General features: G+C 47.5%; 1 long non-coding RNA gene across 1 annotated transcript; it reads right to left on the bottom strand.

The window, feature by feature from the left end:
• Positions 1-5,637: 5,637 nt before the first annotated feature.
• LOC139079830 (uncharacterized) lies at positions 5,638-13,831 on the bottom strand. Its single transcript, XR_011533772.1, has 2 exons — positions 13,480-13,831; positions 5,638-6,778 (listed from the first exon to the last, which is right to left on the bottom strand). It is a non-coding gene; the product is annotated as an uncharacterized lncRNA (long non-coding RNA).
• Between the last annotated feature and the right edge of the window lie 4,353 nt (positions 13,832-18,184).

The following is an 18,184-nucleotide window of genomic DNA, read 5'->3' as shown; positions in this document are numbered from 1 at the left end:
ATCAAGGCCGCCATTGCCCAGAGCAATGGCCAGCATTTAGCCCAAAGATAGAAGATGTGCATTCTTTCAAGGACACATGGAACTAGTTAATGACCATAAGCAAAGGTTTTTTTTCAAGTTTCAACAAATTTTAAAAATTGCCATCATCCAGATCACATTCTCAGACCTCAGTGCAATTAAATTACGAGTCAACAATACAAACACTTCAAAAGTATGTTTAGAAAATTTCAATGCTCTCCTAAATGACTCTTTTTTGTAAAGATTTATATCAACTTTACTATTTTTACTTTTAGGAAGATCAGCCCTGTGCTAACATCTGGTGCAAACCTTCTCCCTCCCTTTTTTTTCCCTCCCCAAAGCCCCCCAGTACATCGTTGTATATCCTAGTTGTAAGTCACTCTAGTTCTTCTATGTGGGATGCCGCCACAGCATGGCTTGATGAGCCACGTGTAGCTCCACGCCCAGGATCTGAATGGGTGAACCCCAGGCCACCAAAGCAGAGCGCGCAAACCCAACCACTATACCACAGAGTTGCTCCCTAAATGAGTCTTGAGTTAGGAAATTACAATAGAAACTACGAGATGCCCTCCATCTGAATACATGGCTAACAAGAACACACGATTTTGTAACATTTAAATACCACCCCTAGAAGCAACAGCAAAGAATCAACAAGCTTAAGAGTGGGTTCTCTGTACAAACTAGGAAAACAGTCAAACCTCTAGCCAGGACGGTATAGAAGAGAGAGGGGGTGTGGGAGGGAGGGCGTGAGGCAGGGAGGGAGCGGAGGGGGAGGAAGGGAGAAGAGAACAATTTATGACAAATCAGAATGAAAAGTGGGGTTTAATTGGAGTGAAAATTAAAAACACATTTAAGACAGACTATGAATAACTTTATCCAATGAATCTGAAAACAGCAATGAAATGGATAATCTTTAGAAAAGTAAAAATCACCAAAACTGAGTCAAGAAGAAAACAAAAGGCTGAATACACCTATAACACTTACATAAACTGAATCAGTAGTCAGAATTCTCGCACCTCCCTAGGCACCCCAGACAGACAGACGTTCAGGTGAATTTCATAAAATCTTCAAGAAACAGATCATCTTCATCTTATACAAATTGTTTCAAAGAATAGAAAAAGAGAGCACAGTATACAATTCATCTTAAGATGCTAGCCTATGTTTGATAATAAAAAATATCTATGTGCAACTCAACCCCAAAGACTTAGTATCTCAACTGTAGAAAGAAGTGCTACAAATTAACAGCAAAAACGAAAAAAACACAACCTGACATTTAAAATGTGCAAAGTAGATAAACAGGAAATTCACAGGAGAAACTCTAGCATCCAGTGAACACTTGAAAAGATGCTCAAGTCTGTCAGTCAACAAGGAACTAGAAATTAAAACAATGAATAACATTTCACACCCGTTGGACTGAAAACATTGTCAGTCTGCTGGTGACAAGGGTACCCGTGCGTGTGGAGAAACAGGACTTCTCCCACATTTTAGGTGCGTGTGGAAAATGGTACAGGCGCTAGTGAGGTAGTTTGGCAGCATTTGGTGAATGTGAAGATTTCCATCTGCTATGACCTGGCCCTTTCAAAGCTCAAGGAACGAGGCACACGGTTCAGGTCACGTGGTCGGCACGTGGCAGTACCCAGTTCTGTTCATCAGGACACCCACCTCTCGACTGAAGAGAATCATCGTATGCAGTGATCAATCTCGGATGGCACTTGGTCATTTTAAGAAGTTAAGTTGTTTTCACTCTAATGATTATCTCACAACTTCAAAAGAAAAAAAACACCTTCCAAAGTGTTTAATCCAAATAGAAGATATAACCATCAAGTGTCAGTTTCTTGAGTGTGTCGATGCAAGCGTTGTCAAAATTGCAAGTAGAGAAAAAAACAGTGGGTGTATTTTTAGCTTTCATGCTAACGCAAAGCACCCAGTGCAATCATGTGAAAATGTTTGCAAGAATGTTTTACCCACTTAAAAATGGCCTGTTTTCTAAAAGAAAACCAAGGGTATCTTGCTGGAGGAAATCCATGTCTCCAAGTCGAATTGGATTTAGGGTGAATGGCCCTGTGTCAGGGCGGAATTGTCCTCCCCAAGCCTGCACACATCCCCAGAGCGCCTGAGTCGGGCTCTTCAGCTGGAAGGAACGTGGGGATGATTACCCCGGGCTCTTTATTTTACAGATGAGGCACATAACCTGGCATTTCTCCTGTTTCACTGTGAGTTCTTAGGAGGCTCAGGAGGGTCTCCCCAGCCAACTGGTGACCCTTCTCAACTTAGGGGGAGCCTAGCGCCCCCGGGAGGGGAAGGCACCACTAACTCTGAGCTCTTCCAAAAGACACATTACACATTGATACTTCAGTATTGGGTTTTGTACATTCAGATGTTGAGGTTCCAGAAAGAAACATGAAAGTAGTTCCATCGTGACCCCGCTGTGACTATGTGGCAGTCGGCAAACCCCTAAAGGGTTCTGGGGGCTGAGGGGGCATAGGAGCTGGCTGATTTGTGGGGGACTCTGAGCATCAGGGTGATGTACACAGCTGGGGAGCGGAGCACAGGAAGGAGAAGACGCGTTCATAAATAGGTCTTGAATTCATTTATTGAGCACCTGCTATGATCTAAGTCATCCTGCGAGCCAGGCGCTGCGAGGAGCCAAGAGCTGTGGAATTCTTGGTTCCCAGCCTGGTGTTTTACAGGCTCATTCACAGCTAAGTTCTACCAATGTGGGCACACACTTGAACACACAAACACACACATGCCCGCAGGTATCCGAAACGTAACAAACTTTTAACCAGCATTTCATCGGGCATCAACATTTTGTAGAAGCCCAAAGAAGAAAGTATTTTCTGTGAGATGGAGCCGCAGGATGGCTTCTAGAAAGAAGTGATAGTATGTCGGGTGTGTATTGGAGTTAAATTCACAAGTATTCCACACCCACCATGTGGAAGGCTGAAGCCACTGCGCGGTATTGCCAAATGACCCAGGATGGGGTCCCCCAGCTTTGAAGGTCTAGAGCCGTTCGACACTGCTTTACAAAGCCAACTTCAATACTGTGATTTGAGGTCATTTCTTATAAAACCCACCAGGTTAAAATATCTCAATGGCAGCTAAGAGAAGGCACAAGTCGCCAAAAGGGTCTGAGAAGTTGTGAGGGGGTTTTGGGGGTGATCATGAGGTTTCTGCAGCAGGCAGGCGGCCTGGGGTGAAGGTGTGCAACTGAGTACTTGAGAACTACTGGGAAAATACGGAGACAGTTCTAAGAACACTGCCAGGAAGAGCAAGAATACCCACGTAGCGTCCCCTGCAGAAGGCCGCCCTGGCAGGTTGAGGTCGAAGTGTTAGGGAAATAAAGTAGCCAAGGACAGCGGGTGGAAGGACTCGCACACTGCAAAGACATTCCAGAGCTAACAGCTCCCCACCCAGAGAAGCTGCGAAATCTCTGAATTCTTGAGGTCATTGTTGAAGTAGGTTGCTGGAATGAGCGGACTCTATACGAAGAAACAAGGTTTGCAAATGAAACACAATGTATATTTATACATGTCTGCACTGACACCCAGCCTTGCTCCCGAAAGGACTGCGGTGGCGGAATATGTGCCGTTTGTGGGCCTATCAGCGTTGAGGTAATTTAAAAGATAAACCTGGAGTCCGAAAAACAGGGTCTACTTTTGCTGGGTTTTGTGTATCCGGCAACTTCCCTGCTTTTCTTCAGTTAACCAGCCCCTGGCCCTGAGAGGAGTCTTTTGCACATGGCCCAGGTAGGGCTGACTCCTTGCTAACCACGTGGTCCAGCGCTGACCAATCAGAGCCCTCTGCCTCCGGCCACGGTGATTGGTTTGGGCATGCTCATGGGACTCGGGCTGGGCCAATCAGAGTCCATCCTGGGTCTCAGCTCCCGGGGCTGTGGGAAAGATGTGCACGTTCGTGTGAGCCAGCACGCTCGTGTGAGCCAGGCTCTGCCGGTCTTCTTCCCAGGCTGACCTTGAGCGTGCCTTTGAGAGGTGGCATTGCTACAGCCCTGCCTGCGCTCCTGTGTGCCCTGGGCTTCCCGCTTCTGTGAACTGTAAATGCCCTATTTTGCTTAGGCTAGTTTGAGGTGGTTCCAGCTCAGAGAGACTCCTGACTTACATAGCCTTTTATGATAATGGTTTTTAAAGTGGCATTTTAAGGAAATTACAGCTAATAATTGCCTAAAATAGAAATAGAATTGGTTGTTAATTCAGGCCATTGAGAGAGGAATGATCTACATTTTAGAGGTACAGACAAACCTTTGCATTTATATGTTAGTTCCCCAAACTCTCTCTCTCTCTCTCTCTCACACACACACACACACACACATACACACACACTCACTTTAGAGAGTGTTATGAGATGAAATCAGCTTTACCAGGTGCGAGGATGTCATTAAGTACTAGAGAATAGTAATTTACTAAATGGTACCTTATCGTTTTGGACGAGTTAATGGAACTTCTAAAGCAACACCTGGCTCACTTTCTTGGAGCAGTTTTTGAATTGTTGAATCAGGCTGAATAGTTCCGGAAAACTCTAGGCTCCAGCAGTAGACTGCCATTTTAAATGCAAGGGAGATGTTGGCACTATTACATGTGGCAGAGTCGCATGGTGTCTTAGATGATGATCTCGAAAGTTCTTCTGGAGCAGATGCACTGCCTCTCTTCCCCATGAGCCATATGGGACATTTCCTGAGGAACGAAACCTACTCTGATTCCCCTTGGGGGGTCTCCTGGATTCATTAACCTCTCCATGCAGTCTCTAGCTTAGAGGTCCCCGTGCCCCTGCCAGACACACCCGGCAGCTCTCCATGCTGGCTGGGGCCCAAATGGATCCAGAATGGGCTTTTGTTGTTGAACTCTGGCCTAGCCTTCAGACTCAGATAGGTCCCCTAGACGCTGGGAGTCCCAGCCACCAACTCAGCCAGTCACCACCTCTGCAGCTCTCCAGGCCATTGTCCAGGTGCCCAGAGATACCAGTCACTGCCTAAGGCAGCCCTTCATCTCGCCACCCACACCTCTGGCTGCCACAGAGGGACACAGCTCTGAGAATGTGGCAGCACTGGTCTAGGAGTCACAAAACCCCATATCCAGGCCAGCTCTGCCACTGGGGGCTGTGGGACTTTGGATAAGTCACTGAGCCTCTCTGGGCCACCACTTCCCCATGCATAAGTGAAGAGATTGGGCTAGGTCAGTGGTTTTCAAACTGGCCACAGGCCAGGGCTTAGCCCAGGGCTTGGGCCAGGCCGTGGGCCGGTGGGGAGGGGCCAGAGATCCCTTTTGCCACCAGGCAGTTCCTCTTGCATCTGAATCCCAAACAGTGGGCTCCTTGGCTAAAAATAAAAGTTTAAAAACCACCACAATATATTATCATCAAAGGCCTTTCCAGTCCTGTGGTGCAGTGAATGGGGAGACTAATGGCTAATCCATAAGCACGTGAGAAAGACAAATATAGATCTAGAGAGCGTGGGTGATCACTGGCGGGGACTGTCCCACGCCCAACTTGGGGCATGAAACACCGTCTGCCTTCTACCACAGTGACGGGCGCATGCTACCCTCCTTGTCCATGGAGAAGTGCTTAATGCAAAGTGCTAAATAAATAAAAGATGAAACAGGAAGATCGTTGAACTTAATTTTAATTTTACATTTAAAAGAAAATTCTTTAGCTTTAAAAAAAACTTTACATATGCATTAAAGATCCCTCTTTGAAATAAGTTCTCCCCTAAAACAGAAGGGTAAAACTAGCTGCAAGGGGGAAATATTATCTTTGTTTTTTTCTTTATTTATGTAGAGACTTTTTTTTAAAGCGCATTGTGAACATTTTTATAATCCTCTCAACATTTCAAGCATTAGAACATTAGAGAAAGGTCAGCAAAGCAGAGTAAAATCCATAATGCTCTGATTGTTCTGAATTCAAAATGCTAGAAGAGAAATGTTTCCACATCTTCATTTTCGGAACTCACTGCCGCCCGTTGTGAGCTGGTTTTAACTCCTCCTGAGCCGCCCAACCGCTTTAGCTAGCGCTCAGTACTTCACTTCAAGGCTGGGGGCAGATATCTCCACAGCCCAGACGATGATGCCACCTGCATTGCTAAGCAGTCAGTGCTCCAGTTCAGTTACAGAGAATTCTTTGCATTTGATGCTGCTGCTTAGCTGCCTCTGTTTCCCCAGTGAGATCCGGAGCAGTCAGGTCCACAAAGACTCTAGCAGCAGGCCCAGGGCTCTAGACCGCTTTCCAGGCTCTAGAGCACAATCCAGAAGTGATCCACACTTCACTCGCAGACTCCACCCACAGTCGCATTTGTTCCCAACACAAACACATCTGCAGCCTCCAGAAACCGTGACGTACCCAGTGGGGCACGCCCAGCAGCTCCTGGATGGTAGCCAAAGTCAGATTCCACCCTGAGTCCTGATCTGTCACCTTTTAAGGTCGCGCATCTTTGAAGGGAGCTTTGGAAGTCCATGTTTTCCTCTTCCTGCCTGTCAAATTTGAATGGGAGGTTGACGGCAAGAGTGAGGACCGAGCGGAGAAGGTACGTATAAAAGGGATCAGGAGGCCGTGTGCACCTCCGGTCGGCCTCCTCGAGCGCATTCCATGTGTGTTCAGTGTTTGCATTTTCAGCCGTCAGTGGGTCAGTCAGTGCGTTGGGTAGTCAGGAAACGAGTGAGTGGCCCAACATATGAACTCCTCTGAGCCCCAGGCACAGTGCTGAGGTTACAGGATGAATAGATATTGTTTCAGCTTTCAAGGACTTTATTGTCTAATGCGAGAGAAAGACAAATAAATAATAACAGCATAAAAAACGCTATAATCACAGGACAAATGATCCACTCTGGAAGCAAGAGGAAGAAGCAGTGCCCTTGTGTGTTATTCTGGCATTTTATGTTCACGATATTTTTATTGGAAAGTTATTTTTCCTTTAAATTGTGATTTTAAAAGACCTGCTTTAAAAAAATGAGGACCACGTGTTGTGGGATTCCTAGCATGTGTACAAGTGAAATGTAGGAAAACAGTATTACAAAGGAAGGGATGGGGAAAACGAAAGTATGCAGTGGCAGCTGCAATGAATGTCTCACTCTCTTAGGTGAGGAGGCGTGAGGTGATGAAGGTAGATTGTGAGGAGTTAGAGATACAACAGTGCATAACACTAAACAACAATGCAGCGACCACAACGCAACAATGAAGTGCGACCGACAAGCCAAAGTGGAGATAAAATGCAATACCAAAAAGTACTCAATTTAAAATGTATCTTATGTAGATTTTACCACAATAAAAAAAATACTCACTGCTCAATTGATTGACATATGGGAGGAAAAAAAGAACAAGATGATAGATTTAAACCCAACTATATCCCAAATTATCTCAAACATAAATGGGCTACGCACTCCAATTAAAAGGCAGAGATTGTCAAAGGGGGCCAGAAAGCAGAATCTGAACAGAGATTGTCTACAAGAAACCTGTTTTAAATACAATGACACAGGTAGATTCAATGGAGAGGGATGGAAAAAGATGTACTGTGCACGTACTAGGCATGAGAATAGCTGGACCAGCCATATTAATGTCAGACAAAGTCGACTTCAGAACAAGGACTATCACCAGGATGGAGAGGAAAATTTCAGAATGATAAAGGAATAAGTTCATCATGAGGCTGTCACAATTCTTAACATAAACGCACCTAATTACAGAGTTTCAAAAATACGTAAAGGAAAAGCTGACAGACTTAAAAGGAGTAATAGACAAATCGAGAATTTTAGTCAGAGATTTAAGTGTTCCTCCCTCAATCATTGCTAGAACAAGTAGATAGAAAACTAGTAACAATATTGCCTTTACTCAGGAGCACAGTATTAACCAACTTGCCTCGTGTACAGTTGCAGACACTCCACCCAACAGCTACAAAGTACATTCTCTTCAAGTCTACATGGAACGCTCACCCAGAGAGGCCATATCCTGGGCCATAAACCAAATCATAATAAGTGCAAGCGGTTCAAATGATGTAATGTCTGTTTTTTGACCATAAAAGAATTAAACTGGAAATCAATAACAGAAAAGTATGTGGAAAATCTCCTAAAGTTTGGAAATTAAATAACATACTTCTAAATAACCCATGGGGCAAAGAAGAAATCACAAAAGAAATTAGAGAATATTTTGGACTGAATGAAAATGAAATCACAAAATATCAAAATTTATGGAATGCAGCTAAAGTAGTGCTTAAAAGGAAATTTGTAGCTTTCAATGCTATAGAAGAAAAGAAAAAGACCTCAAATCAATGATTTAAGTTTACAAGTCAAGAAGCTAGAAAGAGTGAATTAACTCCAAATTAAGAAGGAAGGAAATAACAGGTGGAAATCAATGAAACAGAAAATAGAAAAAGGGTAGAAAATTCAATGAAAGCAAAACCAAGTTCTCTGAAGAGATCAGTACAACTGATAAATCTCTAGCCAGAAAAATCAGAAATTCAAAAATGAAAAAAGACGTAAATCACCAATTTTAGGAATTACAAGGACATCAATATAGATACTATAAACACTAAAAGAATAATAAAGGAATATTATGAACAACTTACACAAATACATTTGACAAGAAATTACCTGAACAAATTTCTTGGAAAACATAAATGACCCAAGCTCACTCAAAAAAATAAATAACCTGAATATCTCTATATCTATTAATGAAATTGAATTTGTAGTTAAAAACATTTTTTAAAGAAAACTCTAATCCCAGATGGCTTCTTTGGTGAATTCTACTGGGAAGAAATAATATTAATTCTGTGTAAATTCTTCCAAAAAATCCTAGCAGTCTTTTTTTGTAGAAATTGACAAGCTGATTATAAAATTTCATAAGGAAATGCAAAGGACCTAGAACAGCCAGAAGTTTTTAGGAAAATGAATAAAATTAGAGGACTTATACTACTTGATTTGAAGACTTACTAAAAAGCTACTGTGATCAAGACATTGTGGTATTGATGTAAAAACAGGCATATAGATTCGTGGCACAGAATGGAGAATCCAGCAATATACCCTCAGATATATGATCAATTAATTTTCAACAAAGATGCCAAGGTAAGTCAATGGGGGAGGGGATAGTCTTTCTAGCGAATGGTGCTGGAACAACAGGATGTCCCTATGAGAAAAAAAATGAGCCTTAAACTTACCTCATGTCGTATTTATTGGGTGTACACTTAAAATGGCTGTATTGTTGGCTAGGGAAATCATACCTCAATAAAGGTAAATTTTTAAACAGCTGTTTATTTTTAACTGATTACATCAGCATCAAAAAACATCCACAATACTGAATCCTCAGTCTTATAATATTCACCCATGAACAAGTAACTATCGTTACACAAATATTTACCTGGCAAAAATTCATCTAATTTTTTACTTGACAAACGAAGATGTATGAAGGTCAAAACGGCACATGAAAAAATGCCCAACATCGTTAGTAGTTGGGAAAATCCAAATAAGTCACAAGATGTCATTGCACACCCACCGGAATGGCTAAAATTAAAAGGAATGACCACACCAATTGTTAGTAAAGACTTGGAACAGCTGGACTGTCAAACATCGGGAGGTAAAATGGTACAACCACTCTGGAAGCATGTCTGACAGTGTCCTACAGAGCTAAACATACATCCACCCATGAGCCAACCTTCCCCTGTTAGCTTTTTACCAAAGAGAAGAGAAAGCATCAGAGGGATTGTTCCAGAAGCTTTATCCATAAAGCCCACATATTGGCATCAGCTTGGGCAGCCATCATCAGGAGACTAAATAAACAAACGGCGGCAGGTTCATACAACGGAATGACGCTCTTCAGTAAGGCGATCTGCACGACCGTTACATCCAGCAGGCGGCTTCTCCAAATATTACGCCAAGCGAAAGCACCCCGACGCACAAGTGCACATGCTGTGCGATTCCATTTATATGAAGGTCCAGACCTGGCAACACTAGTCTATGGTGGGAAAACATCAGAACTCTGGCTGCTTCCGTGGGTGATGGGGCCTGGGAAAGGCCATGGAGGAATTTTATCTTGAAAAATGTTTGGATTAGACTTAAATTTTATGCATTTTGCTGGTAGTAAATTTTACCTTTAAAAAACCCCGTAAACTAAGAATGAACTCTAATTAACGATATGCGTGCTGAAGTATTTAAAGAGTGAAGTGTACTGATGTCTACAACTTTAAAATGCATCCCCAAAAACATGTGGATTAATGGGTGGATGGAGGGATGGACAAACGTGTGACAGAGCAATTGTGGAAAACTGTTAACTTTAGAATCTAGGCAGGGGTCGGTAAACTTTTTCTGTAAAGGGCCAGATAGTAAATAGTTCAGACTTTATGGGCCACAGCGTCTCTGTCCCTTCCGCTCAGCTTGTCCATTCGTGCAAGAAACCAGCCATGGACAATATGTAAATGAATGTGTGAGCCCACATAGCTTTATCTGTGGACGCTGAAATGTGAATGTCACATAATTTTCATGTGCCACAAAATATTTTTGTTCTCTTGATCTTCAACCGTTTAAAAGCATAAAGCCACGATCAGCTTGCAGGCCATGCAGAAACAGGTAATGAGTGAGGGTCAGCTGACCCCTGATCTAGAGGGTGGGTATAGGAATGTTTCATTGTAGAATTCTTTCAACTTCTCTGGGTATTTGAAACTTTTTCATAGTAAAATATTAGGGAAAATACAAAAAACAGTTAACAAATAAACCACGACCATGATTTTCTGAAAAGTCTCCTATTAGTACTGTGATCCCACACATCCTTCATTGTCTCTCCTGTAATTTTCACTCTGCTCGTGTTGAAACAGATCTGGTATGTAAGTATTCATGACTGGGATGTGTTTGTTGTGAATTTCATTCTTTGTTATTCTAAAGAGCCCTTCTTGGTCTTGCTTAGTGCTTTTCTACCTAAAAGTCAGCCTCGCCTGACATTAACCACTGGACCTTTGCGCATCCTTTGGATTTTTAACCTTCCACAGTCCCACCAGTGTAGGATTACCTCCTGGATAGGGTATACAACTGGGCTTCTAACTGTTAAGTTTACAGCGTTTACATTCAATGACCTGACATGCGTTTGATCTTAGCTCTCTCGTATTTGAGTAGATTATGCTTTCTCTGTTTATAAGAAGATGTGGCATGCACACAGCTTCCTAGAGTGTGATTTGCCAGGTAATTCCTCATTTAGTCCCACATGCTCTGCTTCTCAGACCCAGGTCAGGTTTGGGAAAGCTCCCTGTGGCTGCACGTGGACCTCTCCTCCCCTGTCCACTCAAGAGATCGCGCCTTGGCCATGAGTGATCTAACAGCCTTTTCGAACATTTGCAGCTGCACGATCTCTTGCCACTGCTTTGCTATCCCTTCCACCTGTGTTATGGCTTGAAGTCTCACGTGCAGCCTCTTTTCCTTGCAGAGTTCATACTTCTGTCCTCATCCCTCTTGTTCTGTGCAGGTCTTCCTCGGGGAGAAGGAGAATGCTGACTTAGACCACCATTTTGAAACCGGAAGTCTTGCCGTGCATTTTAACAGTGTGTCAGTTCTAATCACTGTTTACATTCTTACCGCATTTTTTTCTACGTAATAAGAAAAACAGGTGTTTTCCTTATTGAAAGAAAATCTAAAACCATTCTTTTATAATGCTGCTTGGGTTGTTAAAACAAGGTCGTTTGTAGGTTAAATATAATAAGGTTGGTGAGTAAATCCAATTTGCTATAATGAACAAAATGTGAGTAAATATAATTTCTCAGCACAAATAAGTAAAACAAACATCACAGTCTCCAGGTTGTGTTACATAAAATGAACTCTCATAGTTTAAATAGAATGTCACCAGAAGCTTCTTGCTAATAGTGACTCCGTTTTATGACAGCAAGACACGGACTCAACGTAGACGCGATTTTAACTATGATCTCCGGGAGCTAGGATTCCTTTTGTTTTTGGATTTGTACATGTTTCCAGCACTCTCTGCTTATCAGTACAACATCAGACAATGTCCATCGTGGGACAGTCTCAAAAACATGTGTGTCCACCCCCTCTTCACCCCAAGGTTCTCATTTGAGCATTGTGGGAGGCTCTGGCCTCTGGTTTCACCTGTAATTCTCCCCGACGCTAAACCGAGGCCTGGGGAGCCAAACTAATCAGTTTCTTTCCCCTTCTTCTGGTCACAGCTCTCTGACTCTGGAGGCCTGCCCTTGACCACTGACCATTTTGTGCAGGATTAGGGGCCTGTCCACTGAGGAGCTCCATCTCCTGGCCAATGGTGGGGACCAGACACAGCTGGGCCAGTGGAACTCTCTGACCCGTGGCCTTGATCAGGGTGATGGAGGGTGGGGGGCAATTCCTCCCTGGACCCCTAAAGCTGCCTGGAAACCGCCCTTTCTGAAGCTTGTTCTTTGGCTGTTCCACCAGGTCTGTGAGTTCCTGTATCCTATCCTCTTGGCTTTGCAGCCACATCCAAACCAAAGACACCTGACCGGCTTGGCTGATTGCTAGCTGCAGCCTAGTACCTGGAGGCCACAGCAAACTAGCATAGGCTGTTAGGGGTCCTCCCAGGGGGTGTGCAGGTAGTAGGCCGGGTTTTCTAGTTGGATGAAAGATGGTGTAGAAGCCAGGAGGGGCCATGTTGGGGAGGTGCTGAGGGAGCCCAAGTACCAATGAGTCTTGGAGTCACGCGAGATGCTAGCACTGGGGGAAAGGGTGGGGTATGTCAGATCTCTCTGAATTATTTCTCAGAATTGCAAGTGCATCCACACTTATTTCAAAATATGAAGTGTTTTTAAATGGTCATCGGCCCCAATCACTAACTGCCCATCATACTGCCAGCCCCCCGCTCTGAGCTCATGGCCTCCCCTCCTACTGCCGTGGGAAGCGAGCCACCAGCACAGGCTCCATACCCAGTCTCCACCCTCCACCTGGCCCCACACTGTCCGCACTGAATCCACATCTTCCCACTCCTTTCTCTTCCTTCTCCTACTTCCTCTCCATTCCAAGGCTGGCAGTGCCCCCTGCTCATGCCGTCCGCCCTGGAATTGCCCACCCTGCCCCATTACTCCAGCAGCCACTCCCTCGGTGCCTCTTGCACCCTCCCCGCCTTCTCACGGGCCTGCAAACCTGCTCCTGCTCCTGCTGAGCAAATCTGCCTTTAAACCAGGAGCATCTTTGGCGACTGGCTTGGCTTTGCCTGTCACTGCCAGGCTCCCTAAGAAGCAGCCCCTCCACCTGGCCCGGTCAGTCCTACCCACCAGCTCGCCTCGTCCAACACCACGTGCAGAAGCCCAGCTGCTCCTCCACTCCCACCTTCCCTGGCGTCTCTGCAGCCTCCCAGTGCCACATCCTGCCCCTGCTCCTCTCCCCTCTGCCCCTGCTCCTCTCCCCTCTCCTCTACCCCTGCTCCTCTCCCCTCCGCCCCTGCTCCTCTTCCCTGCCCTCTCCCCACCCCCCCAGCTCCGCCCCTCCCTCCATCTCTTCTTCTTACCCGTTGCCTCTCAGGGGGTTCCTCCAGCCTATTTCTTCATCTGAAAAATAAACCGGGAATATCAGAGTCTCCCTCAAGAGACTGCTGAAGTGAGGAGATTATAACCGTGAGTACTTTGAAAACTCGCTTGGGTTTGGCAGTCTTAATACAAACAGGAGCCACCTGCACCAGGAGGGCGGCCGCTAAACCACAGCGCCTGCCATGGCCACTGGGGGTGTTTGTGTGCTTGTGTGTGTGTCCACATACCTGTGTGTCTATGTGTCTGTGTGCCTGTGTGAGTGTGCAGGGGTGTCTGTCTGCTTGTGTGTGAGTGTCTCTGTGTGTCTGGGCGTGTGAGAGTCTACGTGTTTGTGCGTCTACGTGTGCCTGCACGTGTGTGTGTTGGTGTGTAACGCTGAGGTAAGATAAACAACCACCCGGGTGACCCTTGCCCGGGAGTCGTTCCCACCTCGAGCCTGTCACTTCTCCGACTGAAGCAATTCTAGGTATGTTTGCAAAGTCACTGCCAGCTCTGGCGATGTTCCCGGCCCAGCTACTCCGAGAACTCTTCTGGCCTTCAGCTGACTGTCCTGAATTCCTTCAGATTCTAAGAGAACGTGGCTCCTTGGGCCACAGTAACCCCACCACACCCAGGAGACGGGTGAAGGAGTGCGGGGGGCTCCTGCAGGCACTCGAGCGGTGGCGCTGGGCCGGCCGAGCCCCCGCTGGCTGTGGCCTGTGACTGGCCTCCAGTCCTTCTGAGCTTGGTCCGTCCCTCTCTATCTCTCCTTCCCATGTCCTAGGCCAGCGAGTTTTCCTGGGTGCTCCTGGCGGTTTCCGCTGACTCTCGACTCCATGTAGAGGCACCAGGATGGGTGGCTGCCCCCGGGGGTCAGAGAGGGCCAGGGGTGGAGCCCCCGGCGAGCGGGGACAGAGGGCACAGGCGCCCCTGTGGGAGCTCCACAGCCTCAAGGAGGGCGAGTGACCTGAAAACAGCACTAAGTGTTTAAGAGCACAGTTGGGGAGAATTCGGTGGTGGTCTCAGAGCCTGGTCTAAGAGGCTGTCCTGGTGTTGACATCCAGAGGTGCCAACCTCAGTCCCCCACCCGTAAAGTGGGGCAATTCTGAGTGGTGCCCACGTGGGCTTGTGTGTAAGGAAAGGGCCCAGCCCAGGCCTCACACTGCAAGGTGCCGGCCAGCGCTGCCACCATCACTGCTGCCCGTCTTGGCACCTCTCCTGGCATCCCATCTCATCTCCCCATCGTCCCACCCACCAGGAGCTGCTCCACAGCGTGAAGCCAGGGAGGCCCGCCTCGCCCCCCATCAGTGCCTCCTGCCTTTGCCGCTGAGCCCTGGTAAGGGTGGAGAAGGGGGGCCCACACGGACAGCAGCCTCCACATCTGTGCCAAGGGCTCCCCCCAGGGCCTTCTCCCTGTTAACCGCATTACCCTCGCTCCTATTTCTCCTCCGAGCACATGTGGTGCAGGATCTCAGCTACTGGGATCCCTCTGGGGGGGACCCTAATCTACCTGGGCTCCCATCCCCAGGGTATCCACAGAAACAAACTCTTTGTCAGGGACGCCAGGTGTTGAGGCAAAAGGCCCCCCCTCCAGACACAGGGGCTGATATGTGACACTCCCCAATCCCCCCACCATGGGGGCCTGGAAGAGCCCACCTGCTGGGAGGCGGCTCTCCTCAGGACTGTGTCGACCCCAGCGCTCTCTTCTCTCCTCTCCTCCTTTGCGTCCCAGGAAAGACAGGTGGAAGGGCCGGACCCAGCCAAGAACAACACCAACTCCCTACGTGAGTATTCTACCCATTCCACCACGTGGAGGTTTGCTGAGCACCGACTTTGGGGGAATTGCACCAGACTCCGTGCACAGCCGGGGCCAGTGGTAAAGCCAGGGAGGCGAGCCTGATTCTGTGCGGTGCACTGTGAGCCGAGATGGCGAGAATGAGGGAGCAATGAGAACCCAACCTGGGCCCAGGCCAGCCTCCCGGGAAGATGGCTCCCGGGCTGTGCCTGAAGGACAGGCAGGATCCGCTGGGTGATGGGACAGGGGTGGAGTGGGGTGGGGTCACGCCATACTGAGCAAACAGCATGTGTACCAGCAGGGAGGATTCTGGAAGATGTGAGTGGTTCAGAGGACGGGAGCACAGAGCACAAGGTGCTGGGAGGTGAGGCTGGGGGAGGGGCAGGCAGTGGTGTGCTGGAGAGCCTTTAACAAGCAGCTTTCTACAAAAAGACGGATGTGTGCACGTCAGTACATCAGCTTATTCTCCATTTTATTGACAGAAAGGGAGGATAGCATGCAGTTTACAAATAACAATAGATGGTACTTTTTATTGTAAATCCCATATAGCCAATCGACTCACCCTGAATGGTTTCATTGCGTTTTGCCAAACTCTTATATTTGTAGCCAACCTACAGTTGCAGTTCAATTATGATCTGACAATTTTCTGTGCTGTTCGGCGATACGAACATGACACACTTTTAGGTTAAGTTGCATTACTAGTGTTTTCCCCGCCACTGAATCTTAAGTCTAAACGACCAATAACAAAAGAAAGCAAGCCCTGATTTGTAGGCACCTGCTGATTCCTGTGATGTAAGCACTCCGCCAAGGACAATTTCAGCCGCCACCAGGACGTTGCTGAACCCAGAGTTGGAAAGACACTTGCTGTGGGCCGTGTTAGGATTTCTGCCATTCGGATTCAAAAGAGGTAAGAAACCACAAGAGTGTAGATGATGGTAACGTGGAGTAAAATAGGTAGAAAGTGGTGAGTTTTGAGCACTTGTTACCTCTGTTTTAATATAATTCATTTAATTGTATGTTTATACAATTTATTACTAACAGCTGTTTAACACTTGGCTCTCAAAAGCCAGTATGAGCTGGCCCCAGCACACCCCTGCAGGTAAAGACTGGACCTCGGAGGGGTGGCCAGTCTGAGTTACGGAGTGAAAACCCGCCACGGGGGGCACAGCTGTGAACGTGCCCCACCGAGCTGAAACCCCGTCCCGGCCCTAATCCTGGAAGCTGTGAATGTATTATCTTACACGGCAAAGGGATTAAGGAAGCAGATGGAATTAAAGTTGTTAACCAGCTGGCCTTAAAATAGGGAGATTATTCTGGATTATCCGGGTGGGCCCAAAGTAATCACCAGATCCTTAAATGTAGCAGAGGGAAGCAGAAGAGAAGCTCAGAGTGATGCAAAGTGAGAAAGACTCGACCCCCACCCCCCGCCTTCTGCCTTTGAAGATGGAGGAAGGACCACGAGCCAAGAAAGGAGGGCGGCCTCTGGAAGCTGGGAAAGGCGAGGAACGGAGTCGGCCCCTGACCCTCCAGGAGGGACAGCCCTGCCCACACCTTGATTTGAGCCCAGTGAGACTCCCGTCAGACTTCCGGCCTCCAGAGGTGTAAGGTGATAAATCTGTGTTGTTTTCAATGATGAAGTTTGTGGTAATTGGTTACAGCAGCCACAGGAAGCCAGCACACGACTTCCATGTCTCCATTTTCTGTTCTGCCACCACTGGGAATGGCCACGTGGGTGCCAGCTGGGTGCCTGGGCTGAGCCAGCCAGGGCCTCAGGCAGTCACTTAGCGTCACTAAAGAGAACTGAGGATGGCAGGATTGATCTCAGCACGTTGTGGTGAGGTTTCAATAGGGTCATGAATGCCAAGGGCTTAATGCAGGTGATGTTCTGCACACGAGAGCCACGATTATCTTTACCACTGCAGAAGACGAGAGGCAGGACAGGGTGCGTCCTTGTGAAACCAGCTTCTCTGGGAAGACTGGGTTCTCTTTTTCCAGAAACGGCAGTTAGTTGAGAGCTTGCCCACGTCCTCAGGACAAGGGCTGCTGTGCATTGTTCCCCAACAGATGCTGCTGCCTAATTCCTGCCCACAGCATGGCCCGGGGCCAGCCAGGCCAGTGGTGTGCTTGTCCATCTTTGTCCTTCAGTGACTTGGGAGAAAGCCATCTCTGGATGGTACGTCCGTCCTTCAAACAGATTAGCAAAGCAGCAAATGCCCCTTTTCTCGGCCACAGCTGGACTGGAAGTGTCAGGCCCCCACCCCCCGCCTTCGGAGTCCACCTCCGGGGCTTCCAGTTGACCGCTCATGGGGAGGCACCTGCTGCCAGCCTGGCGAGGGTTCTCACCTGAGAGAGGGTGGAGGGAGGCAGGCAGGTGTAAGAGCTAAGAGCCGTCAGAGGCTGGCACACCGACAACGACCAGCAATCGCATTCTCACAAACACATCTGCTGAGAGAATCGGGCATACAGATCAGAAAGCAGGACGACCCTTCCCATCTCAGAGGTTCCCCCCGTGCACCCTCAGCAGACATCATCCTTCACCATCCAGCCAAGCTGGACATCGGAAGTCCTTCCAGGTTCATAGGTGTGGGCCTCGGAGTCCGGAAAAATCCACAGAATGGACTTGCTGCCTCAAGGCAGACTGAGGGCAGAGTCGGGAGCTGGGTACCGGGCTCCCCTTCCTGCCTCCTGCCCGCCTCCCCCCTCTGCAGTCTAATCAGCACCCCCCAGAGCCCGGCCGGGAGAGGGGGCGGAGGACAAGCCCACTATCCGAGTATGAGGAGCTGGGAGCTGGGGCTGCCCCGCACCGGCCAGGCTGGGGAACGGTCCTCCCCAGGGAAGTTTAGGCCTCAGGGGAAGATGAGGCGCTATTTGGAGAGGCCAAGGACCGGCCAGCTGCTGGACTGTCTGACGTT

This window comes from Equus przewalskii, chromosome 27 (assembly GCF_037783145.1).
Source record: "Equus przewalskii isolate Varuska chromosome 27, EquPr2, whole genome shotgun sequence".
Classification (NCBI taxonomy): Eukaryota; Metazoa; Chordata; class Mammalia; order Perissodactyla; family Equidae; genus Equus; species Equus przewalskii.
The sequence above is the reverse complement of the archived record's forward strand: the minus strand, read 5'-3'. Positions and strand labels throughout refer to the sequence as shown.